Below are 27,789 nucleotides of genomic sequence, written 5' to 3'. Positions count from 1 at the left end.
GGAGGAGCAGATTAAAAGTGACTCAAGTCACACCATGTTGGGGTGGGATCACGGAATATTAGAACAGGAGCAAAGGAATGAAGATGCATGCTGGACAATTCTTCAGAGGACTTCTTGTCAGGAGGGAGTCCTGGCAGGGGAAGTGGAGTTAGGGGGCAGGTGAGTTTTATAGAAAGGGAGAAACTGCATTGGCTTTGTATGCTGATGTGGATCATGTGGGAGAAAGAGCAAAACCGATGGCGGAGGCGAGAGGAAACTATGGCAACAGCAGCACCACGCGGCTCCCTAAATTAGAAGGGGTTGCCACCGGGCTGGAGCCAATTGTTGCCAGGCCACTGGTTTCTTGGGAGAAGCCAGAAATGAACTTCCCCCACCCTTTTTTTAACATGATGTCTCCTGATATTTAGATGTTGGCAACCGATTACACAATTTTCACTTAACTTTTTTTTTAATTATTTATTATTTAACTTCATTAATTACATTGTATTATGTGACACAGTTACATAGATACTTGGGTTCTCCCCACCCCTCCCCAAACCCTCCCACCATGGTGGATTCCTCCACCTTGTTGCATAACCACAGCTCAAGTTCAGTTGAGATTCCCCCATTGCAAGCGTATACCAAACATAGAGTCCATGAAAAGCAAAACCAGCTTCAAATGCAAGTCCCCAACCTTGCCTACCCAGCAGCAGATCGGCCCCATCCACAGTTATCAGGTGTGGCCTCTTGGCTGCTTCAGTTCCAGAATCTTTGAACTTGGAAGTGCCCCCGTGGTGGTGCTGGGCTAGGGGGTTAATGACACAGTGATTGTCCCTCCCCTGAAGGGCAGCGGAACTGAGGCTGCCAAAGCCGGCTGCACATCCTATACTTAAGTACTCACAGTTAATACTTAGCCTTCCCATATGCCCTTTACCTCCTCCCATCTCCTCCTCACTAAGGAAACTATTATCTGCAGGCCAATGCAAATAAATGTCACCCAGAGACACTTGCGGGCCAAACACTCAATGCTGGCATGCGGCAGAAGGGCTGATTGTTTCAGAGCTCCCAGCTAATAAAGAAAATGCCAATCAAAGGAGGCCTCCTGACCTGGTCTGAACTCAGATGGAGCCCTAGCTGTCAGCAATGGCCTCAAGCAGGATGGCCCCAGAATTTCCCAGGATGCTCAGCACCTGCTCCGAAAAACTGCAGAGCCTGGGGATGTGAGAGTCCCTCACTGACCTGACGGGAGTAGGAGGCTCACTCCATGTCATGTCTGTCTCCCTCCAGGGCTGAGAGCCAGGAAGGAAGCCCCTTGGACAGAGCCGCTAGGTCTTCCTACTCACCAGACCAGGTTCTTGTAACAGGGTTAAGCATATCCTAGACTTCTCCAATTTTCTTTGTGTAAATACAAGCATTAAAATATTTCTGAGGTCACAGAGCTAGTAACCCTAGTGGTGCCTGCCTCTGCTGGGAAGTGTAGTATCAGTCCCCAAGACACCCTGTATTTTAAATTTCTTTCCTTTGCGGAATGAATGACTGCTGCTCTAAGTGGGGGGCAGGAAGAGCTTTCATCTCAGGAACATTCCGCTCTTATTCACCTTTTTGATTTGGTCCCCTGAAAAGCAACACAGAAAGATGCTCCCACCAGCCATCATGCTGCCAAGCTTTAAAGCATCCACAGCCCACCCACCCGCTGCCCCGCCTCCCCGCCTCCCCCTCATGGTCCTGCTAAAGTCGGCCTGGAAGAAAGAAAGAGGAGTGTTGAGCAGCCCCAGAGAGGAGAGAGAGCCCTCCAGGAAAAACACTTGCCAAAGTCTCCACTACAGACACCAGGCAGAACATCTGCCTAGAGCTCCCGGCTCGAGGAAGACTCCTCGCAGGACTGACCAAACTTTCAGTCTCTCCAAAGAGCCACATATGAGTAGACTAACAAGGCAGCAAAGCCAAACAGCCACACATAGCATTCATCACAAACCAGGATGCGATGCACCCCGGTGAACTCTTAAAATACTAGTGGGTGGAAGCCAGTCTCAACCACAGGAACGTGCATGGACCCGCAAGGTGGTCCGGCCGTGCGGCAGGAAGATGAGGGATGCAACAGGAGCCTCTCTGAGTTTTAGGACTTGGGAAGAGGAAAAACAGCAACCAACGGTACAGGTTGCCACGGGAAATACAGGGGGCAGCAGCTGACAGACAGTGAGTACAAACGGCCTGCAGCGAGGCTGCAAGGGAGCCCTCAGGACACCAGACACCCACGCATCAGGCCTCGGCTGCAGGGCTGCAGGCCTGGGCCCACGCAGGTGAGAAGTTGCTGGGAGAGCAATCAAAACTGAGCGGGGTGGGGGCAACTAAGACAAAGGAAACAAAGTTCAGGCCAAAGTGGTGGAGGGCCAGCGACCCCAGAGCTCCACACACAGCCGGACCTGCACAGTGTATTTGAATACTACACAAAACCAACAAAGGGGGCGCTCAGAGAAGTAACAACAGCTGTTCTGAATACCGCCTGCTTCTAAAGTTCAAAAAACCCAACATAACCAAAAAAAAAAAAAAAAAAAAAAAAGGGCTACAGAATATCATTAAACCAACAGCATACAAAGTTATTTTTAAAAAAGAAAGAAAAGAAGTAGTTGAAGACAAACAAAGTGCGCTGGAAAAACAGGTCCACGAAACATCAAAATTGTGAACACTTCAGAGTAAGTTTAAGAGAAGAAGACTTAAAAGCAAGATAAAACGAACTAGGAAACTTAGCAGTCAGGTAACAGAATTCATAAAAACTAGAAATAAAATATTTCAAAGATGAATAAATTACATAGAACATAAGAGCAAATATACACTTTTAATTGATCGGGATGATAGTCTGCTGGCTCTGTCTTCAGACCAGAGAGTGCATACCTAAGAAGCCGTTGAACTTATCTGGACAATAAGATGCTGGACTCTATGTTTGGTATATGCTTGCAATGGGGGAATCTCAACTGAACTTGAACTGTGGTTATGCAACAAGGTGGAGGAATCCACCATGGTGGGAGGGTTTGGGGAGGGGTGGGGAGAATCCCAGTACCTATGAAACTGTGTCACATAATACAATGTAATTAATGAATTTAAAAAAAAAAAAAAAAAATAGAAATTGAGAAATTAAGTAAAAAAAAAAAAAAAAAAAAAAAAGAGCAAATATACACAACAGATGATCCTGTAAGAGAAACAAAATGTGCAAAATATTTTTTAAATCAAAATGAAATAAAAAGGATCCAATAAAAAATAAATATTAATGATATGCAAAGAAGTGCAAATACATTGATACTCAGTCTTACGGAAGAAATTCAAAAGTGAGGAATAAAACAAATATTAAAAATTGCAATTTATAATTTAAAAGAGGTTTGAACCCCCACACTGAAAAAGATCACATCGTATTTCACCCCAGGATCAGACTAATACCAAGTTGCATATCAGGAAAACAACTAGACTGCTTATAGAAGAGCATGGTGTTGGGGGCGGGCACGTGGCCCAGGCATTAGGCTGCTGGTGAGATTACCCACCAACCCCCTGCCCCTGCCCTCTCACTTCAGAGTGTCTGGTTTTCACACCTGGCTCCATTCCTGACTCCAGCTTCCAGCCAGTGAGGACCTTAGGAGGCAGCACTAATGGTTCAGGAATTTGGGTTCCTGGACTGAGTTTCCTGATTAGGGCTTCAATTCCAGTTGGCAGTCGTGGAAGGCATTTGGTGAGTTAGCCAGTAGATGGGAGCACTGTGTTATGTGTGTTGTGTGTATGTGTGTGTGTGATATGTGTATGTGTGTACATATATTCAAAGCAGGAGAAGGGAGTATAGGAAGGAAGGAAAAAGAAAGGAGCATAGAGGATAGGGGAGGAAAGCAGAGAGATGAGAAGAAAGACTTGAATATCTGGAAAAAGGACCACTGAAGTAATACCCTCGCAACACTTCCCCACATTAGGGTCTCTAGGGGATTATAAAGGACAGTCCTTCATCCCTGGGTGCTGATGTAGTTTGACAGCAAGGAGCGCCCCCCTTCTCTCCTGTGGATGCAGGAAGAGAAACAAAAGAAATGTGTGTCCCACCCACCTTCCTCCATACCTGACCTTCCCCATCCTAATCAAGACCTACATGGGTTGCATCGCTCTCAACAATGTAAACAATAATAAAGACAAAATAAAAAAAATTTTAAACATTACATGATTTATAAGGGAAAAATATGATCGCAGTTTGTTTTTCCACAACAATGCCAGAAGGACATGATGTAATATATTCAAGACTCAAAGAAACAACAAGCCAATCATTTTTATATCCAGAACCACTAATTTTCAAGTGTAAAGGACAAAGAGAAGCATACCAACACCAGAGCACTCAGGGAACACCATTCCCTAGTGCCTTTCCTGAGGAACAAGCTTTGGACAGCCGAAATGACCATGGGGATGCTGAGATAAGGATGGGTGGTGGCAATGAACTCTATCTCGATCTGTGGAACTAAGACTTCCTGGGCCTCAAGAAACAAAATAGACAAGATGCAAGTATTTTTAGTAAATGGGAGAAAGATTCAAAAACCTTCACATGTATCTACACATATATAAAGCATCTTCAAAAAGTGTGTACTATGTGAAGATGTGTACTAGGAAAAAAAGTCTATGTAGGGATTTCAACTTATTTTGCACCAAAATGTATTCATCTTTTAATTCTATTTTAAAGTGAAACTTTTGAGGCATTCTTGTTCATTTTTCCTGGATCTGTCTATTAAAAAGGCCTACGATCAAATAAGAATCAAGTGGTAAAGGGCGTCCATATCTCAGATATGGTTTCGAATATACAGCTTCTCACACAAAGGACTTGATGCATCTTACATTCCCAGAGTGGCTCAGAAATATGCAAGAGAAGCCAGGATATTTCCTCAGGTCATAAGCAAGAGAGCCTGCAGAGACCACTCAGGGGATGTCAAAACACTCAGGCCCTCCTCCACTAGGCTTCTACCGGCAAAGACTGTTGTGTTTTAGTGATGATAATAAATGCAAAGTATTGAAACTTATTAAATATGGTTATGAGTTCTTAAATGATCTTTCAGAGCAGGAAGGGGGTCATTTTTGAAGTACAATAGGGAACTAATTCATTTTCTTGAGATTTAGTAAATAAAGGGTAAGCATCAAGCATTTGTCTTTCTTTTTCTGCATGACCGATGGCACTGATAAGTTGATAGTAGAGAGGTGCCTCTTCTTAAATATGTTCCAGCTAACAGAAGGACAAGAAATGATAGAATAGCCCCATTTTTAACCCTTATGAATTAACAGATGTAAAATATTCATCATCATAAGAAAGACAGGTATCACGTGCCTCCTAGGATCTTGCCAAAAGCAGTAAATAGGAGTGTGGTCCACCATTTGATTCCCATCACCAATTTCCAGGCGATCTGGAGGACAAGAGAAACATGTATTGCATGGGCAGGCTGCAATCAGCCACATCCACACTTTGGAAAACTCTAAAGGTCAAGTGGCCAGGATTCTTCCACATAAACTTCAGGAGGGGGAAAAAAAAGAGAGAGAAAAAATTTACAAATTAGAAGAAATTTAATTAATGAAAGAGACTAAATAACACAAGTGCTAAGGATGCACACAAGGAGGCTAGCACAATAATTTACAACAGAGTGATTTGTGATCAAGTCAGGACATGGGGAGATGGTTACGTCTGTGATAGGAACAAGATGCTTTTGTGCAGAAGACCAAGTTCTGTTTCTTTACTGGACCACAGTGTCAAGAATGTGGACCTTAGCGCAATTCATTATGCCACACAATTGTTTGTGCTTTATTTTATAATAACGATGAGAAGAAGGAGGACAACAATAAAAAAATCAGTTCCTTAGATCTTAATAAAGTAGTTTGGTTAGACTAGCTGACAAACAGACCTCTAGGAGGAGAGTAAACTTCTAAGGCTTGACATATAGCAAACAGAGTTAAGGCCCCTCAACTTCCATTAAAGACAGATAAGGCATATAATGGAGTTGTAAAGAGAAGGAATATGATCAAAAACTCCATTTACTCATCAATCACTGAATAAAGGGAAATAACCTAATTCCCTGAACATCAGGTTATGGTTTAGTGATCTGAGAAAACAGGCAGATAACAGGAAGGAAAAAGGAATCAAGATCAAATGCAATGACAGGACAGGCTTCTGTGCTTCCAGCTGAAAAGGTTCCCCAGTGGAGTCCAGTGCTGGACCAGGAAGTAGATGGAAGTGATTCCCCACCAAGGATATTGTAACCCAGCCTGCAAGCAAGATGCCTTCCCCATGGGCTGATGGCCCACCACTGCATTCTTAGATTTTCCTTACCCTTTGGAAGACCAAGGGACTCTCCTGCGAGAAGTATTAATTAATATACCAGATAATTCCTATTCTTATGCAAAACTACTTTAACTGTGATTGGTCAGGAAGGCCCAAGCTAATTCTGCAGACACCTTTCAAAAAGGCCTATAAGCAGGTAAGGATTGAATAAGGAGTAGATGATCTTCCAGAAAAAAATAACAGACCTTGTTCAAGCCCACACTGTCAAACCCTGTTTCATCTGTTCAATTCAACAGAGTGTACGGTGCTATGGTTATCCAACCTTGATGATTTAATGGCTTCAAAAATCTGTAAAACAGACACTTCATCCAATTAAAAAGCAGATTTCCCATAAAAAAAAAAGCTTATTAAGCTACTAGACCAGATTAGGAAAGGTGGTCCTGCCATCAGAGCCTAAAGAGCCGTTTATTCAGAGTCCCTGGGGACAACCAGGGCACAAAGGCAGGTCAGACAGCCATCCACGTGTCCTGCCAGGAGTTCATGATCACCATGTTCCATTAATGCCCAGGTGGGTGGGCTGCCTCCAGACAGGAGAGCATGGTAGCTGGAGCACTGACGGATCCCAGAAAAATGTAAGTTTAAATTTTGGCTTTTGATACTACATCTTGGGCAAACTAATCTCTCCACATTCTCTTTTCTCACTTGTAGAATGAAGACAAGTGACCACACTGAGTTCAGGTTGTTTTGAGGTTGAATGTAGTGATGGACACTAAGAGCGAAATTCTTTCTACTCTGCCAAAGCTCACTCCATGTGACCCATGCTTATCATTATGGTTTACACCACTGTCCCCACAAAGGAGGCTCTATTCAGGAACAAGATAATTTTAACAACCACTGTCAAACTAGCAGCTTCTGTATCAGCTGCCTACTCCTCAGAAATGCAAATTCATCTCCCACCCTGAAGCCCTACATCAACTGAATCAAAAGTTCTGGGGTCTGGCTCAGCAATCTGTGTTTAAACAAACCCTCCAGCGAGTCTAGGCTCCTTAGAGTCTGAAAGCCACTTATCGAAAACAATCATATGGTTTAGTTTCTTGCAAACTGTGGCAGCCAGAGGCAAATCTGAATTTTCCGGGAAAGCTGCTAAGATTCTGATTTTTTTTAAAATGATGAATTAGATCATTTCTTCTATATTTTAAAAGTCAAACATATATAGAGAGGTAGAGAGATGGAATAAGAGAGTGAGACTGAGAGAGTGAGATAAAAGTCCATTCCTTTCCTTGGTTCACTTCCCAAATGCCTGCAGGAATCAGGCCTGGGCCAGTGTGAAGTCAGGAGCACAGAACTCCACGGGGTTTCCTGCAGGTACCATCATCTGCTGCTTTCTACGTTGTGCACTGGCAGGAAGCTGGGTGAGAAACAGAACAGTAATGACTCAAACCAAGCATTACAACGTGGGAGGCAGGCAACTCAAGCAAAAACTTAGCTGCTGTGCCAAATGCTTCCCCCAAATGTTGCTTTCTGAAATACTGGGAATAGTGAACTTGAAAGCTAGCTTTGATGCTGGAGAGGTAGCCTTCTAAGTACATCACGGGTAGAGATGGTTAAGTGTCACCTGTGCATTCTCCAGCATGTCACACACTGACAGTTTACAAACACTTGATAAATACATGTAGCCTGAACAATAAATGCAGAAATAGGAGAAAGGCTGTAGGCAAAAACAGCATTCAATCAGCAGATAGGCTCACATATAAAGTCATTTAATTTAGTTTTTGTGTGTGTGTGTGCTTCCTAGAACTTAGAGGATACTCATTTCTTGGGCCTAGTTGGCAACTTAAACATGTTTTATTAAAATGGCTGGCTTCAGCTGAAACAGAAAAAAAAAAAAAAAAAAAAAAAAGATTAACAGTGACTGGGTCCGGCACAGTAGCCTAAGGGCTAAATTCCTCGCTTTGCATGCTCCAGGATTCCATGAGGGCGCCGGTTCACATCCCGGCAGCCCCACTTTCCTTCCAGCTCCTTGCTTGTGGCCTGGGAAAGCAGTCGACAACAGGTCCAAAGCCTTGGGGCCCTGCACCCACGTGGGACACCTGGAAGAAGCTCCTGACTCCTGGCTTTGGATTGGCTCAGCTCCAGCCGGTTGTGGCTGCTTGGGGAGTGAAGATCTTCCTCTCTGTCTCTCCTCCTCTCTGTATATCTGACTTTCCAATAAAAAAATAAATCTTAAAAAAAAGATGAATAGTGATTTTAACACCTCAAGTAACTAAAGCCTCAATAATACTGAATTTGGGATCATACTCGGTTACCTCTGAGGTTAAAGCAACAGACAAAAGAAAATAAATGGAAACGAAGGATTTCAATTGCTTTAAATTGACTTATGCAGCTGGAACCTGGAAATAGGGTGAAGGTATTTTCATCCTTTCTATGTGTACACATAGTACAGTAAAAGCATAAAGACTGCTTATATCCTGAAGCATGACAAAAATCCAGATTAATCAAAGGATAGTCAAAAGTATTCTAGGAAGGCTTTAATAATTATATTTTAATCAATCCCTATAAGCTCTTTAAGCATGTATCCCTGTCCATGGAAGTTTAATTCTAACATGTTTAGAAAACAGGAGTCTTACATCAGGTTGAAGTACTACATTGTCATAGAGGAAGAATATCTTTTCCTTTAAGAATTAGTGCATAGGGACCCGGCAGTGTGGCCTAGCGGCTAGGGTCCTCGCCTTGAACACCCTGGAATCCCATATGGGTGCCAGTTCTAATCCCGGCTGCTCCACTTCCCATCCAGCTCCCTGCTTGTGGCCTGGGAAAGCAGTTGAGGATGGCCCAAAGTTTTGGGACCCTGCACCTGCGTGGGAGACCCGGAAGAGGTTCCTGGTTCCAGGCTTCGGATCGGCGCAGCACCAGCTGTTGCGGTCACTTGGGGAGTGATTCATTGGACAGAAGATCTTCCTCTCTGTCTCTCCTCTCTGTAAATCTGACTTCGTAATAAAAATAAATAAATCTTTAAAAAAAAAGAATTAGTGCATAAAATAAACAACTGCAATTCCAGAAGTATAAGAGAACTGGACACCGTTTGGACCCAGTCCACACCCACAGACGATATAGAAAAATATTAAAGTAATAAAAAGTGTCAGAGGCAGTAACACCAGGATCATCTATATTCATTTTGCTTCTTGTATTTGCCCATCTATCAGTGCAATGGCCCAGAGTTAAAAATGAATGTCTTTATCAATATTCTTAGCAAAATACATGTAGTTTCATCAGTGTAAAAATTACCACCAACCTTCAAAGTCTGATCTTCTAGCCTTTGGACATCACCCCTCTTGGAGAGTTGACACAAAGAATGAATACAAAGCATACAGTATCTGGAACAGCTATATACATTAGGGGAAAAAAAAGGCTACAACTGGGTGATTGACAGTGATTCCCTGGTGGCACTTGAAGAAATGATGCAGTTAATGAATGAATTACTATGGATGTCAAAGTCATCATGTTTTACTCTTGGCTAAGGAATAACAAGAGACCTCTAGGCATTACTAGCAAGTTGTCTGGGGAAGATAAGGGCCACCCCAAAGAGCTAGATTTATTCTCAAGGAGGAATTACTGACTTGTCCACTCAGCCACTTATTTATTCATTTATTGGATTCTCTCTGATTTAATATTTGGGTGTCCTATTAGGTGCAGTGTAGTAATTTAAAAGCAGGACTGTTGACTTGCCCATTTTATATGCATTCTATTGACTCTCCAGCGACTCTTATTCCTCAAGGTTTTCGAGAGTTAGATGGCTTCCATTCACTTGTCAATTTTCTTCAAATTAATAACACAGTTTCAATTTCACAGTGTTCTCATCCCGATTCACACCCTGTAGTACTGGTGCTCACAACGGTGTGATAATTTTAAAAGAGTGCAATACCCTTATTTCAAAGAATCACACTGCTAACATTTTAAAACTACAGATTTTTGGAGATGAAAAATGCAACCTGTTTTTAAATAAGAACATGTCTTGTCTACCTCCTCAGCTTGTCAGTGTCTCCCAAGGCTGTATCTGTAGCCCGGCCTCAGCCTTGAGCTCCAGGCCATGTGCATAACAAACAGCTGGTGTTCAAGTGTGCTTGCTCTCTCTCTCTCTTTGACACACACACACGCGCGCACACACACACATACACACACACATGTGCATGTCTGGCAACTGTCAGCATTAATCCACATAAATGGCCTTTTAAGACTGGGCAGACTGGGCTTTGGGGCTGGCATAGTCTATAGAGGACTATGTTGTCACTTGTGTTGTTGGCATCTCATATGGGCACCAATCTGGGTCCTGGTTGTTCCACTTCCAATCTAATCTCTGCTAATGTGCCTAAGAAGCCAGTGGAAGATGGCTCAAGTCCTTGGTCCCTTGAAGGCACGTGGGGAAGATCTGAATGAAACGTCTGGCTTCAGGGCTCAGTCTGGCTTACTCCTGTCTGCTGCAGCAGATGCAAGATCTAGCTCTCTTTCTGAAACCTTGCCTTTCAAGTAACAAACACATTAAAAAAAAAAAAAACTTGTGCCTTTGGATAGGAAACCAACAGGTGTTTGGTCTAGAAATATACTTAGAAGATGCTTCCCCAAGTTTTCTTACATACCTGCTACTGCTGCCAAACAAGGCTACAAACAGCAACTGACACATCCAGTCCTTCTCAGATGCTCAGAGTATACTTTGGTGCTGTCCTTTCTGTCCCCATCTTGGCTAGCATTTCTAGAAGCAAGGACATTAAATACTCAGAATATTGGCGAAGAGGGGCAGGGTTTTTGAAGCTCCTTATTTAATAGTTCTACAAAAACTTGACTCAAATAATACAGCTGGTGGGTGGGTGGCTTGAGAGGCATGTTCTTCCTTTAGGCACAGTTCTGAATCCCCTTTGGGGTTGAGTGTCAGATTTTCAAGTGTTAGGCAGAGATGGTGCCACACTGTAGTGCAGAGCCTGGCAGGCTGCTGGGACTGCCAGGAGTTGGCATTCATCTTTGATGCATGTGTATGGAATTCCTCCTGTAACAAGGGTCTTCTCAGTTAAACAGAACAATCTCTTTCTTGTTGAGATGTCTGGGATTAGGTGATCAGCACTGTTCTTTTTGTTTTAGCAACCTCTCAGTTGACGATGTAACTATGAAACTCACATGGTCTGGAGGGAAGGGCGCATGCCAGCCTGTATGATCCAGGCACAAGAAAAGCCCTTCAGGAGGTCACAGACTTCCACAGGCTCCACATGAGACCCAGCTTGGTGCAAGCTCTGATCATCCACCTGCTTAAACCCGCTGCTCATCTTCCTACCACCACTTCTCTGTGACTGGTACCACCCTTTGACCCACATCCATACAACACGTCCTACCATTTCAAAGTCCTATTGAGCTCCTGATTGTGAAGTTTTGGGCCAGTTGGAGGAGTTGGAAGAGAACATTTAGCAGGGAGGTAAGGTGACAAAGACAGAACAGAGGGCCATGGGGTGAGTGGGGACAGTCAGGGGGTAACCGGTTTTGCTATTGAAAGAGACCTCTGTCATGAGCCAATCATTTGTAGCCTCTGTCAGTGGATCATCTGTTGGGGGTGGGTGGGGGAGACCCAAAGTGCATCCCTCAGGAAACACAACGGGCTGAAATGCTTTTCTGTGCAGCTTCCTGGTGCATTAGACGGTGTCAGGAAGTCCCTCTGAAGAAATATAAGTGCTACCAGCATTGCCTGGCTGCCGAGAGGCTGCTTGTGGAGGGCTATAGGACATCGTGCGCCTGCGCAGCCACGGAAGCCCTCAGGAGCCCCAGCGTTCACATAGGCTGTGTGGCATGACTGAGCCACAAAACCAGTAAGTGACTGCAAGCCTCTCCAGCCACTGTCTCCCCACTTCCTCCCCGGGGAATAGGGCCACCAGAATATATGACCTTGCCACATATGAAGGTCAAAGCCAGAATGCTGAATTCAAACCAAGCCACTGTTTGAAGACACAAGGCAGGAAGCAGGAGGTAACGGATGGGAGAATGGGGCAAGAAATCAAGGTTCTGGCAAAGTAAAAACTGGGAAGAGGCAGAGTTGTTCTGGCTGGTTCTGAAGACAGAGGCTTTTTATCTGCTCCCTGTGTTCCTTCCTGTGGCAAGCTCATTCACATGAGGACAGGGAGGGAGAGGGACAAGCTGAGAAGGCTCATCTCAGAGACCAGGATTGTCGCTAGTGAGAGGTGAGTTCATTTGCTGAGGTAGCGGGAGAGACATGACATAGAGAGACTGAGAGTTGAGAGTCAGGGACAGGCAAGGGACTCTGCAGTACTGTATGGGTCTGAAATAGCCTCTGTCGAAAGGCAGCAGGAGTGGACTGGCGCCCCATCAGCACTTCCCAGCAGCCTTGGGGACCCAGCGGAGGAAGCAGGGCACACATGTGGTGCAGCACCCCAAACCTTGGACTTGCGGTTCCCTCAGGGTGGAGAAGCTTGAGGACAGCAGACAGACTGCAGGAGCGTCATAAGCTTCAGCATTAACAAAGCAGTTGTAGTGGTTACAGAATAAGGGAAAGGGAGGGAGGGAGAAGCAGAGGCAGTAACTTCCTGTGTGGGACTAGGCAGGAAAAGAGAAGACAGTGTGAGAGCAAATTTTACATGGCATCTTGGCGGGGCCATGGTGGTCAAACATAATTCCAGATATTTTTGTGAGGAAAGTTTTGGATGAGATGAGCTTAAATCATTGGGCTCTTGAATAAACCAGCTTCTCCACCTCCAAAAGTGTATGGCCCTTTTCCAATCAGCTGAACAGAACACAAGGTTGACCTAATCCCCAAGCAAGAAAGAATTTTTGCCAACAGATGGCCTTTGTGCTCGAGCCACATCAGGCCCTCCCTGCAGCTGCCACCCTGCAGACTGTGGACTTGCCAAGCTTCCTACTCATGCGAGCCAATTCCTTAAGAGAAACCACTCCTTAGATAGACACACACTCGACTATCATGTTTCTGAGAAGAACGCTACCACAGGCAGTAAGGCAGGAGAGAAGGAAGGACGGGTGGAGGGGACATCAAGGCACCAGAATCTCGAAGATACAAGTTCAGCGAGGGGGAGGGAATGTGGGAACAGGCAAGGTGCAGGTTACCACATTCTGAGTGAGGAGTTTCAGATTTCAAATGCACAGCAGAACAAAGCCAGAGGCAGGGAAGCAGAGAACACGGAACCTGGAGGGGACACTGAGGCTTGGAAGTGGGCTGGGCTGTCTGTGTGCACACTGAGGCAGGGTCTCTGGCCTGGGTGTAAGGCCTGCTTCGCAGAGAGAGGACTGTGAGCAGGACACCGGTGGACAGGGAGGGCTGCTGCTGAAACTACGTCACTGAGGGCTCACGGTCAACTCCTTTGTATAGCATGAGGGCTCTGCTCGACCAGGCCTTCTGCACCTTCCCAGCTCAACCCTGCTCAGCCTCAACACCCGCTGGCTTCGCCATGCTGGCCAGTGTGTCTGTGATCTGGAAGCAGACTGAACTCTCTGCCTGCAAGCCTCGGCAGATTCCATTCTTCTAGCCTGGCAGCATGATGCTGGCCTCACCCTTCTCTCCATATTGAAGGCTGCCAAAGAAGCCAACAAAAATTCTCACAGTGACAAGCACTGCTACAATTCCCAAGGCCATCTGGGCAATAGCTTCTTAAAGGGCCAGGAAAACTTTTGTTCTTGTAGTTGGTGATTAGCTGTTTCTTGCATGAAGCAAATTGTGTCTTTCTGTAGAAAGCGCAGACTCTATTAATCCTTGTAAAAGTCTCAGGCTGCTCCAACCCAATCACATCCCAGGATACGAGCCTTCTGGCTTTAGTTCAAGTAGCAATAGAAGACGGTATTAATTTTTTGCAAAGACGATGATCAGTTCACAGCAGGTGACAATGGTGGATGCACCTGCAAGGCCTTCATTACTTATATGCCCTTGTCTATTGCCAACTTGCTGCCAGGATCCCAATCTCAATGTTAAGTGCAGATTTTTTTTTTTTTTTTGCATTGATTTCTTGTACTATTCTTGACTTTTTTCCTCCTGTAACTTAAAATTACTGTTTTATTTTTAAAGTGGTAAATAAAACATGAGTCTGGTTTTAACATTTAAAGCATGATGTGATTCAGTACACTGATAAGTGGATGGATGCTAATCAATGACTCTTGACTCATGACTCAGCTGTTGATACTCACATCAGAAATTCTGGCATTGAACTTCAAGGATGCACTTATTTCTATCTTTGGCCTAAGAAAAATTAATTGCCTTGCCCCCTCATTCATTTCCTCCTCCCCCAGGCCATTATCACCCTCCTCCCTCCCTTATCCCCCCCCCATAAAAACTGACATAGGGGACTGGAACAATTCCATTGTAACTGGCGACCTTGCATGTCTGTCCTAACCACTGCTCCAAGTTCGTCTAGTGGTACTGTAAATGTCACCGTAGAGTCCCACCAGCCTTCCGCAGATGACTTCCTCTTTTATAATGAAGCAAACTGAAACTCTTGGTGACAGAAATAAAGTAGGATTCCTTTCTTCCCTAAACTAAGTGCTTGCCTTCTTTAATAAATGTCTTATTCACTGTGAAATTGAAAACATAGCCTTTTCCTGATGACCAGATGGCCCAGCAAATGTAATCACTTCAAGCGTTCCACACTTCCTCTCTTCTACCCTCCATGGCGGAGTGGCGTGGGGAGGAACGAAGAGGCAAACTCCCTGGAGAACCTCCCCTATCCCCTCTCACAAAAGCCAGACACACAAGAGCAATGGAACTGGAGAAGGTAAATATTTCTTTAAATCATAATGTTAAATTTTCAGGGGAGTATAATAGTAAATAAATAAAAGATAAATCAAAATTATATGTTTTTTGGGAGTTTTAAATCAAGAGCTCTTTTATTGCATTATTAAAACACCGCAAGTTAGACTTACAATCTGGGTTCTTGTTTCTGAAGCTGGGCCACTTCTAGACTTCGTTCATCAGCCTGCTAAGCTACTCATTTTTTCAGAGACAGGTGCCATCCACAACTTTTCTGATACCTTCGTTTCTGACACTGAATAAGAAACAGCTGGCCTCACCCAAACCCTTTGGATGACGTTTCGTTCAGGAGATATCAGATTGATTTCACATTTCAACCACAGACTCGTTCTCCTGAAGAACCATGCTGATGGGCAGGGGTGCACACACAGACCTTACCTTATACCTGCAGTTCAGCATAAGCACTTTGATCACATCCTGTCCACAATTACAGTTAGTGTGCGTGCTCACCAGTGCCTTGGTCTTTCCCCTCTGTCTTTCCAAGGAGGCTGAGTCCTACACCGCCGTGACTGAAGCTCCTCCATAGAGGCCCACTGGGACCCTGGACAAGAACTCGGTGCTCCTTTAAAGCAATATCAACATTTCCTGGAATGTCCTTGCTGTGATGACTGCGAACAATCTTCATTCCTACAGTAGACACTGCAAAGAGAGCAGATTATATTCCTGACCAATGTTTAATTGAATGAGGATACCCTGTGAGTCTATTCTAATTGACCCAGTGTAATTGTTTGAATTAAAAATAACCTTTCAAACTCATATTTAGTACTCCACAAAGTAAAGTAAGGAAATTCCAATGGATAATATAGAGTAAGGTATAGGTAGATAGATAGATAGATAGATAGATTCTTACAACTGACAGCCAGTTAAAATGGCGAACTACTCTGGCTAATAAAGGCTTGTCATGAATCCTAAATGTATTTTCTCCTGTTGGGCTAACCGAGGCAAATCTATTACACCTTCCAAATGTTGTTTCCTCCATCTGAGAAAAACGGACAGCTTAGGCTTAACACCTAATATGAAAACATACAGAGAAAGAAATTCCACGCACTTCCATAAGGTATGTCCACACACATAAATATCAGCAATCCCAAGAAGAAGCTTTTCTCACAACTGTCCTCTCACATCATCAGGAAAGCATCTCCCCTTCCTTCCCCTCTTACTCAAACGGGTTTCGTCAATGGGGACTAATGCTCTTATTTACATGGGAACTGATGAGTCCCTTATTGCTTACAATAATAGCAATGTGAGGGTGGCTATGAAGTGTCAGAGAAAATTAGCTGGTAACAAGGATTTTTATGGACAGAAGTGGCAGCACTTCTTCTGTGTATGGAAAACAGGCTCTTGGGAAATGTGTAAGCAAGTCACACACACACTTGTTTCCGCGGCAATAAAGCCGTCCTTCAGAAACGAAAGTGGATTAAACAGGTTCCGGCCTGGCTATTTAGGTGGCATATTTTTCTATCCTTTCAATGCTTAATTCTATAAAAAGCAACTTGACTAGAGTTCCTACACCCTATTCTCCACTAACAAGAAGTGGGTATTATGAATCCTCATGTCTGATACTTGTTATAAACTGTAATTAACCAGGAGCTCTAGATTAGTACAAAAAGATTGTGTGAAAATTCTTCCCTAGAAAGGACCTGAAATCTTCCTGAATCAGTAGAAAACAATGGCTTGCTAATTCAAGATGCTAGAAACTTTCTTCACCATAACATGACACACAAGTGAATAAGAAGTTTGGAAACTTTCATTTGCTTTTGATTTCATGTAAATCGTTCATGAACACTGGTTAGTGTAGGGGGAGCTGAGATAAGACGGTTTCAAAGGACAGCCTGAACACCAACAACATGATTGAGCAGAGAGGTCCAGAGCTCTGGTGCCTCTCCACACAACACACAAAGCCTGGAATTTGAACTAGAAGGTCACAGAGTATTTATTTTAAAATGTTCTGGTTTGTAAGACAAACATATTTTTGGTGCAAATGAGAAGACATTACCCAATATTCCATAGAAATGTTTCAGCAAGGAAAACAGAGTATAATAGGGAGGGAGGGTTAAGAACCACAGATTTTAGTTCCTAAAATAAACTTTCATGCAAACACAGGAAGTATTTAGATCTTTTTCTCCCTCCTCTTGCAGGAAAATGAAACAATTTTGGGGTTGCAGGAAATAACACAAATTTTAGAAAATCTCTGTGGTATAAGAGAAAAAAACTCAAGTGGATCTGAGTCCCATTGGTGACGTAAAGGACAACAGATGTTCAAAGACTCAGGCACTCCAACAGCAAGTCATTGATTTCTGTTGGGAGAGTAAAAGCTCTGTCCCAAGCTCAGGAAAACAGGCCAGCAGGGAGGTACTCACGCATCACTACAATCAATATGTCGGCACATGGCCAGCTCCTGGCTTCATGCTGGCTGAAGGAACACCTGCAGGAAGGGTATGATGGCTGACAGGGCTGAAATAGGAGGGAAGGGTGGGAAAGAAACCAGAGTGGACAGGACCCTTAGGTTACAACAGCAACTGCTCCACTACAAGCTGGAGCAACTAAGAGCATCTCAATATTGATGGGACAGTAGAAGAAACCAACAATCTAATGTAAAAACGCAACAAAATTTCCATCATTATGTACAAGAAAAAGTTCCTGGCATACAATCGTATGACTGTGTACCCCTCAAATTCCTGTGTTGAAACCCAGTTCCCCAAGTGGTGTTAAGAAGTGGAGGCTTAAATTCTGAGGGTTCTACCCATGAGTAGGATTAACACTGTTTGAGATGAGGTTCAGAGAGAACTTGTCAGCCGTGGTCCTTCCTGCCTGTGTGGAGGCAGCTAGAAAGCACCATCTCTGCTTTCCGAGCCATCAGAGCCCTGACCTCAGACTTCCAGTATCCAGAACTGTGAGAAATAAATTTCTACTGTTTATAAGCCATCTAACCTAAGGCATTTTGTTAGAGCTTCTCCAGCGGACTATGACATGCATTTTAATTCGGTTTAATTATAAATATCAAGAGAATAAATCCTGTATCTATCTACTTTCTTCCTTCAAAGTACTTTTACTTAAGACATTCTGTTAAGAGTGTATTTTTGGCATTGCCACTTAAGGCACAATTAGGAAGCAAACAGTTGTATAATTCCACCAAGGACTTGTCAATTAACTTTTTCTTCAGGATAAAAGGTCAAAAAATAGCTTATGCAGAACAAAATCAAGAACTTCAGATTTATGGATACATTCCATTGAGACTTTAATGCAAAAGCCAATTCTAAGCCCTTCTAAAGATTAGCTCTGCTACAACATCGCACGACCATACCTTGAATTTAACAGGCCATTAATAAGATGATAGAAAAATGGCATCTAGTAGATTAAAAATGTAGTTTTATGGGACTTTTTAAATCAATAATTTAGAAAACAGCAATCAGGCAGACTGAAGTATCTAATCATTTACAGCCTCAAAATACAATTTCTACTTCCTCATGCTTCCCCGTGGAGTCCACTGCCATTACCAGCATTTTCTGGGTTTTGGTTTCCCCATGGTTAGATTCCTGCAGACTTTCCTGCTCTTCTGTTGGTTTGTTACTGAATGCCCTCTGTTCCCCTCCCCAGATTTAAGCTCCACCCTCTTATTTTACATTGAATTTTTATGAGTCTCTTGAATACATGGATCTCTTTTTTTCTCAGCAAAAGAAACATTTAAATTCTATTTTCTTCACAAACATTTTTGAAGAATCCTCATATATAGCTAAATTAGTTTATTAGTTGGTCTTTGAGCATATCACAAAATTGTATATATGCAATATTCACCATTACATTTCTATGATTTATCCATTTTTTAAAAAAAAATCATTGAAAAGTCAGTGTTACAGAGAGAGAGACAAAGAGATCTTCTACCTGTTGACTCACTTCCCAAAGGGCTGCAATGGCTAGGACTGGGCCAGGCCAAAGCTAGGAGCTAGGATCGCCCATATGGCTGGCAGGAGCCCTAGCACTTCGGCAATTTTCTATTGCTTTCTCAGGCACATTAGCAGGGAAATGGGTGGGAAATGGAGTAGCCATGCCTTCAGTGGGCATATGGTATGTGTCACAGGTGACAGCTTAACCCATTAGCACCACAATGCCAGTCTCAGTTTTATATATGTATGTATGTTTGTTTTATTTTTCCATGAAACAGTTCTATAGGTTCCGGGATTTCCTTTCCCCCTTTCCCAAACCCTCTACTTTTATTTTTAAAAAGTAAATTTTTATGGGGATGTCATGGTGGTGTAACAGGCTAATTCTCTGCCTGATGGCATTGGCATTCCATATGGGCACCAGGTCGTGTCCTGGCTGCTCCATTTCTCGATTCAGCTCCCTGCTTATCTCTGGGAAGGCAGTGGAGAATGGCCCAAGGCTTTGGGCCCCTGCATGTATGTGGGAGACCTGGAAGAAGCTCCTGACTCCTCACTTCGAACCAGCTCAGCTCCAGCCATTGTGGGGAGTGAACCAGTGGTGGAAGGTCTTTCTCTTTCTTGATAAATCTGATTTTCTAAGTAAAATGAATGAGCTAAAAAAATTTTTTAAGTAACTTTTTGTTATTCATTATCACTGCTGTATAATATACTATGTGATTAGAAAACAGTGCATGCATCCATTCTTCTGTCATGAGAGGTCTCAGTCTGAATTGTTGTAACAAAACACCAGATTGGGTAACTCCTAAGTAGAACCTACTCTCCCAGGTCCGCAGGCTGAGGTCCAAGACAGAATATCTGCTGAGGGGTCACTTGCTCGTTCCAAGGTTGCATGTGGTGGTAACCTCACAAAGGAAAGGATGCGGGGACTTGCTAGCCATCTGGGTTGTATCTGAAGGGCACTGTTCCCAACCACGAAGACTCAGCAACTTTACGTTCCTACCAGCAGTGTGCAAGACACATCTCTTCCAACACCTTGTAATCATGCGTCCGCTTTCACAATCTAATCAGTATACGGTCTCTCATTCACTTTGATTTGCCTTATTCTGATCCCTACTGGGACCGAGCCTCATTTCTTAATGTTTATTGGCCATTCTAGTTTTCTCTATTGTGAAATGTCTGTCTGCTTCCACTGCTCAATTTTCAGTGATCTTTTCTTAGGAGCTCGTGAATACGTCCAACTGACTAGCTCTTTGCCGCTCTGCAGTGCTTCTTGCCTCTTTCTACGTGATGCCTTTTACTGAAGAGATGTTCTTAATTCTAATGTAGACAAAGTGCTACCGTGATTAGTGCTTTTCATATCTACAAGTGGTTCTCACATTCCATGTTCAAAAAGCTCCTTCTTCCCCTCCCTCCATCTTTTTTCCTGTTCTTTGAGCTTTTCAGCTACTCATGAATTGTCCTCTTCATAGAGATGCTTAAATTCACTTGTTTAGCTCTTTTAACAGGAGATTGTTATTTCATAGAATATCTTTTTGTATTCTCTAAATTTTGTCTGGAAGTTACGCATTATACATAAAAATACCCCTTTAAAATATTATTTTAAGGGTAGAGTTACAGAGAGTGACAGAAAGATCTTCCGTCTGTTGGTTCACACCCAGATGGTCACAACAGCTGGAGCAGAGCTGGTTTGAAGCCAGGAATCAAGAGGTTCTTCTTGGTCCCTCACATGGGTGCGAGGCCCAAACAGTTGGGCCATTAAATGCTGTCGCCCAGGCAGGGAGCTGTGCTGGGTGGAGCGGCTGGGATTTGCAGTACCACATGCGATGATGGCACTGCAAACAGAGGCTTTACTCAGTATGCCACAGTGCTTACACCAATAAAAAAAATATCTAAAAAAGCTTTAAACTACCCATTCTGTCAAGGTCAAGTTGCACTTCACACCATTCAAGGCCTTCTGTAGGCTGATTAGTCTTACATTTCTAGCCTGGTATCCATTACTTTCAAAATGAATCTACATCTTTAAGTAGGGTATAGGTTCTCCACAGTTCCTCCATGTATGCAATTCATTCCATTCCTATACACCTTTATTTGCTCACATTCTTTTTTAAAAGCTTTATTATTTTATTGGAAACTCAGATATACAGAGGAGAGGGGAGACAGAGAGGAAGATCTTCCATCCGATGAATCACTCCTCAAGTGGCTGCAATGGCTGTCCAACCCAAAGCCAGGAGCCAGGAGCCAGGAGCCTCTTCCAGGTCTCCTACCTGGGTGCAGGGCCCCAAGGGTTTGGGCTTGTCCTTGACTGTTTTCTCAGGCCACAAGCAGAGAGCTGGATGGGAAGCAGGGCTGCCGGGATTAGAACCAATGCTATATGGAATCCTGGTGCATCCAAGGCAAGGATTTCAACACTAGGCTATTGAGCCAGGCTCGGCTTATATTAGTTTCTAATATTCAACCACCCATTCTTTTTTGTTTTTTAAAGATTTATTTATCTTTATTACAAAGTCAGATATACAGAGAGGAGAGACGGAGATGAAGAGAGGAGAGACAGAGAGGAAGATCTTTCGTCCAGTGATTCACTCCCCAAGTGAGCGCAATGGCTGGTGCTGTGCCGATCCGAAGCCGGGAACCAGGAACCTCTTCTGGGTTTCCCACGCGGGTGCAGGGTCCCAAGGCTCTGGGCCATCCTCGACTGCTTTCCCAGGCCACAAGCAGGGAGCTGGATGGGAAGTGAAGCTGCCGGGATCAGAACCAGCGCCCATACGGGATCCTGGCACGTTCAAGGCGAGGACTTTAGCCGCCAGGCCACGCTGCCAGGCCCAAACACCCATTCTTAATGTCTAATTCTAGATCTTCAAATCCATTTACTTAAAAACAAGACGAAAAAAAAAAAAACCAAAAACCGAAACAAACCCAATGTACTAACAATTACATTGGGCTCTCAGTAGCACTGAAAGTTACTTAATTTGTGGTGGTTTGGTCCCCTCAAAGTATAAGCTCTCTAGGGACAACTACGGGCTGGAAAAGAGTCACAGAAATGTCTATAACTGATTCTTAGCACAGTTAAATGGATTTCAGACTATTCACCACTGCCAACCTTCAGGTCTAATAACAAGGCCTTTTAGTTGGATATGGTGGCTTGCTTTGTCCTTGACTTCGGTGCAAAACTATCATTAGCGAACTGCGAGGGAAAGACAGTGCTTAATGGAATTTATTTGCAAGGGGCTTTTAAGACGTAATTTCAAAGTACCTTCATCAGCAGGGACAGACTAATAACACGTTCTCCTGGTGGTTTACAATCTAACTGTAGAGTTTCCCATCTGAAGAGATGATAAAGAAACAACAGTGTGAACCACAATTAAATCCATTAGGCACAGTGTGAGAAATCATGTTTAAACAACACCGCGAGAACTGTAACACCCACAATCTTCAAGTTGTCTTTTTTAACATTTGAATTACACATAGTTGAAGATAATGTATTGCTTCTACTTCTTAATTAAAGTAATAAAATGTTAAAATCACGCCTGATAAATTTAATTTCTAAAAGACAACTGATGTTATGGTAAAGGACCAAACTAATCTGTAGTATAAGTACTATCAAAGGCATAAGGGCCAAATGATGAAAATCAAACAATAATAACTGAAATTTAAAATATTCTGTAAAAGATTTAAAGATAACAAACAGAAGGAAAGTAACTTGGGGAAAAAAAAAACTTCAAGTGACTTCTTGTCTTTCTTGTTTCTTTAAAAAATTAAAAACCACCTGTTATCTGTTGTCACCAACCTGGCAAACATGAGGAAAAAGTCAGATACTTTTCAATTAATAAGCTGAAAATACAGCACATCAATATTTAAACAGGTCATCAGATTTCACAATTTTTTAAAAAAGATTCATTTATTTTTATTTGAAAGGCAGAATCACAGAGAAAGAAATACAGAAAGATCTTCTGTCTGGTGGTTCACTCCCCAAGTGGCTGCAATAGCCAGAGCTTTGATAATCCAAAGCAGGAGCTGGGAATCTCTCTGGGTCCCCCACCTGGGTGCAGGGTTTCAAGGCTTTAGGCCATTCTCTACTGCTTTCCCAAGCCACAAGCAGGGAAATGGATGGGAAGTGGACATCAGGACATGAACTGGTGCCTATTTGGGATCCCAGGCATGCAAGGTGAGAATTTAGCCACTAGGCTATCGCACTGGGACCCCAATTTCACAGTTTAACTGAGTTTTCAGAAAGAGCATCTTTAGGAATTGTAGGCTGAAGATAGAACTTATATATTATTTAAATGAGAGTTTCTGATCATGAATGTGGTTGATAATCAAATTCTAGTGTCACTGTACTCTACAAAAACTTTCATCCAAATCACTTAAAAATAGTTTTGGATCTGGAAAAATCTCTTACTTCAGGTCACATAATAGGAAGTTTGGAAATAAGAAAAGCGAACAAGTAACTGAATTTATTATCCTTCACGCCCCATATCTTGTTCTAACCTCTCTACATCTGTACTCTTCACAAAGCACCAGTAAACCTAAGAGCTTCTCTGAGTGCTGTGAGCCACTCAAGCAAATTAATGGCATTCAAAGATGGGATAATGGGATCTCCAATTTGTACATGGTTGATATAAAACCCAGAGAAAATACCCAGGGCTTGGAATTGGCATTTAAAGTGTGTGTGTGTGTGTGTGTGTGTGTGTGTGTGTGTGTGTGTGTGCAGATGCAATCTGGAAGACTGAGCCATCAACCCTCTGGGATATGATGCTATCTCCAGGTAGCTGGCGTCAGAATAGAATCGGAGGACATTCAGCTGGTGTCAACTACAAAACTGCTTGCTGTTGGGTAGGAAACCCTGCGCCTTCTAAGGTCACACAATCCTCTGTGTTAGTTTTATGGTGGTATGAGAGAGCAGAGAAAAAGTGGCTATGCTTCTGCAAAGTAGTCATAATGTATGATCCTTTTTTGTATGTACTGCTGGAAACAACTAAATAATAATTTGTTGAGGGCTTGGTAGTTTCTTTCAAAGGCATTTATCTCTTCCATTTAACTTGTCAGTTTCATAGGTATAGGTTGCTGATAATAGTTCTGTTCTTTTCATGTTTGTAGAATCCTAGTAATATCCTCTCTTTCATTCCTGATTTGGTGTTTTTTTCTTTGTCTTTTTTTTGTGAATATACAACTTATTTAACATTCAAACTTCATTAACACATGTGCAATATGGCAATTATACTGGGGATTTTAACCCTACCTAAGATGATTGCTCGCTGGGGCTAGCAACAGGGTCCAGTTCATATTTAGCACTAATTAAATACTTTATTGAATAAATAAATACAATACCAAACAAAGTGCATTCAAATGCTTCCCTTAAAAAAATCAGTTTTAAAGGCCTATTTAGGCTAAGGACAAACACAAGAAAGGCAGGTATGCTACTTTAATGTAATTGGCTGATTTTATACAGCACTTATATCTTTTAGTTCACGTGTATATTATTAAATAATACAGAACATCTAATACAACCCTTTCTACAGAACTAGGAAATAAATGTCTAAGGAAGATTTTATAGACCCCATCTTTTATACCCGACCCAACAGTCTAACTCTAGAGAAAAAGCCAGTGACTTGCCCACTTGCAAGAGCTCATGACTAATGTCGCTTTGCTATCAAAATCTGTATTTCTGATCTATTATGAACACTGAGACAAAATTCAAATATTCCCAAAGAAAGAGGCACAATGCCACGTTGTGATCACCTATTCAGCAACAGTGACTACAGCATTCGAACTGTCTCATCCCAGGAATTAAATAAGGTCAGCCACATTCATGGGCATCTCCTCCACTGTAGTATTGCAGAAAGTTTCAATGTCACAAAGAATCCTCTTGTCTTCTTCAGTAACGAAGTTTATAGCCACACCCTTCCTCCCAAATCGACCCTCTCTGCCAATTCTGTGAATGTAGTTTTCATGATTGGTCGGTAGATTATAGTTTATGACCAAAGATACTTGCTGTACATCAATCCCACGAGCCAACAAGTGGGTAGTGATCGGAACACAGCTTGAGCCTGATTGGAATTCTCTCATCATGACATCTCTTTCCTTCTGGTCCTGTCACCATGCAGAGCAGAAATTGTGAAGTCCATGGCATACATTTTCTCAGTGAGCCAGTTCACTTTGCGCCTTGTACTGAGAAAAGTAACAGCCTGCGTAATGGTCAATGTTTCCTACAAGTCACAAAGTGTATCCAACTTCCATTCCTCTCATTCAACATTGATGTACAACTGTTTGATTCCTTCAAGGGTCAAGTCCTCCTTTTTCACCAGTATTCGAATTGGATTTCTCATGAAATTTTTGGTCACTTCTAAGACACCAGTTGGCATCGTGGCAGACAGCAACACAACCTGAATACTAGCATTTAGTTTTTGGAAAATTTCATAAATTTGATCCTTAACCCCCTGGCTCAGCATTTCATCTGCTTCATTCAAAACAAACATTTTGATCCATTTTGGAGAAAGGTATCTTCTATTTAACATATCAAACACTCTGCCTGGTGTACCAACAAAAATATGTGGTACCTCAGCCTGCAACTTTTGCATTTCATTTCTAACGTTTGTTCCTCCAATGCAGGCATGGCAAGTTACTCCCATATAGTCTCCAAGTGCTGGAATTACCATTTGGATCTTAAATGCAAGGAATAATAGCTCTTTGCTGAATAGCTGAAGGCTTCTCAAAACTGTAAGCATAGATGCCCCGGAAAAGAGACTCCTTTAAATTCATATCATCAAAGTTATCAACAATTTCATTCCAGTTGCTCTCGATGACACCAGCAGGGTCCATTCCCTCTGGGCCGCCATGTTCTCTGTTACTGTCCGCAGAGCCACCAGAGATGTCCAAGAGCCCCTCAGCGCCCGCCTGTCTTTGTCTTTTCATAACAAGTCTGGCAAGAGGTTTGTTACCTATACCAGCTTTTGATTTCACTTTCTCTTTCGCTTTTCTTTTCAATTTGATTTTTTATTTCTCTGATGTGGGCTTAACAAACTATTCTACTACCAGATTTTTATGCAAGAGTTTATTTCATTGATATGGGATTTTTCTTCTTTTTTTTTAAAAAAGATTTGTTTATTTTTATTGGAAAGTCAGATTTACAGAAAGAAGGAAAGACAGAAAGATCTTCTATCTGCTGGTTCACTCCCCATGTGTCTGCAACAGGTGGAGCTGAGAAAATCTGAAACCAGGAGCAAGGAGCTTGTCCGGGTCTCCCACACAGGTGCAGGGTACCAAGGCTTTGGGCCGTAATCTGCTGCTTTCCCAGGCTGCAAATAGGGAACTGGATGGGAAGTGGAGCAGCTGGAATAGGATCTGGTGCCCACACTGGATGACAGTGCATGCAAGGCAAGGCTATAGCATCGGGCCTGATTTTTCTTTCTAATGTGGTTGTTTAATGCTTTAAATGTCTTTCTAAGCATTGCTTTAACAGATTTTCCCTAATTTTGATATGTTTTGTTTTCATTTATAATCAGTACAAAATATTTTCTAATTTGTATTCGTCTTCAATGATTCACAATTTTGTCTTAAAATATTTTGGTGTTTCCAGGTAATATGAGTTCTATAACTACTTAATTCTAATATGATAAATAACATACTTTCAATTACATTAAATACACTTACTATGGTCTATCCAGAGGACTGTCTCCTATGCTGTGGAAAACAATGCGTATTCTGTTTTGAGGTTATCTGCAGACTGTTGATTGCTAGTATTGCTCAGACCTTTCAATCCTTACTGCTTATCTGTTCTCACTCCATTAACTATTGAAAGTGAGGCATTAAAGTTCCCAAATAGAGTTTTAACTGCCTATTTTAACTTTTAATTCTATTTTCACTGCTTGTATTTCCAACTTGTAGGTGAATACACACTTGGAATTGTTACATCTTTTTGGTTAATCATCACTTTTTGTTACTATATATCTCCCCTTAATGTTTAATCAGTGATTACACTATATATCTCTTCTTATATTTTACCCTGTTTTTACCTTTATATTTAAAATTAGCTTCTTGGACCCAGTGCTGTAACCTAGTGGCTGATGTCCTTGCTTTGCTTCGGCCAGGATCCCATCTGGGTGCAAGTTCATATCCCAGCTGCTCCACTTTTGTTCCAGCTCCCTGCCTGTGGCCTGGGAAAACAGCAGAGGACAGTCCAAAGCCTTGGGACCCTATACCCACATGGAAGACCCAAAAGAAGCTTCTGATCATCTGAGCTCTGGCCATTGTGGCCACTCAGGGAGTTTATCAGCAGAGAGAAGACCTTTCTACCTCTCCTTCTCTCTGTAAATCTTTCCAATAAAATAAAAAAGAAAACTTTAAAAAAGTTTCTTGAGGCCAGCACAGTGGTATAGTGGATAAAGCTGCCCCTTGCGTTGCCAGCATGGGAAAAGGGATTGATTCAAGTCCCAGATGCTCCATTTCCAGTTCCGCTCCCTGTTAATCCTCCCTCCCTGGAAAAACAGTGGAGGACAGCTTAAGTCCTTGGGCCCCTCTACCAATATGGGAGCCCTGGAAAAACATTCTATCTCCTAGCTTCAGACTGGTTCAGCTCTGGCCTTTGCAACCATTTGGGCAGTTAACCACTGGATGGAAGTTCTCCCTCTCTGCTTTTTCAAATAAAGAAAGAAATCTTGAAAAAATAAAAAGGTTTGATTTTAGACAAAAAGTTGGGTCTTTGTTGCCCACTGTGTCAACCTCTGCCTTTTAATTATTATGTTTGAGACATTTATATTCATTGTAATTATGGATATTTTTGGACTAAAACCTGCCTTCTTGCTGTCCTCTAGTTATCTTACTGTTACCTATTCGCTCTACCTTTTTTCCTG

At 42.6% G+C, this 27,789-nt stretch overlaps 1 protein-coding gene and 1 pseudogene across 3 annotated transcripts in view; both read right to left on the bottom strand.

Annotated features, from left to right (window-relative positions):
* NUBPL (NUBP iron-sulfur cluster assembly factor, mitochondrial) overlaps nt 1–27,789 on the bottom strand; it is a 267,564-nt gene that overhangs the window by 30,322 nt on the left and 209,453 nt on the right. For all 3 annotated transcript variants that reach the window (XR_009245635.1, XR_009245636.1, XR_009245637.1), the window contains one exon: nt 15,513–15,689. The gene's annotated coding sequence lies outside the window, so the exon portion shown is untranslated. The remainder of the gene's footprint in view (nt 1–15,512; nt 15,690–27,789) is intronic.
* Nucleotides 24,726–25,742, bottom strand: LOC101532205 (eukaryotic initiation factor 4A-II-like; annotated as a pseudogene).

This window comes from Ochotona princeps, chromosome 6 (assembly GCF_030435755.1).
Source record: "Ochotona princeps isolate mOchPri1 chromosome 6, mOchPri1.hap1, whole genome shotgun sequence".
In the NCBI taxonomy this organism is placed as follows: domain Eukaryota; kingdom Metazoa; phylum Chordata; class Mammalia; order Lagomorpha; family Ochotonidae; genus Ochotona; species Ochotona princeps.
This window is presented reverse-complemented; position numbering and strand designations above follow the sequence as displayed.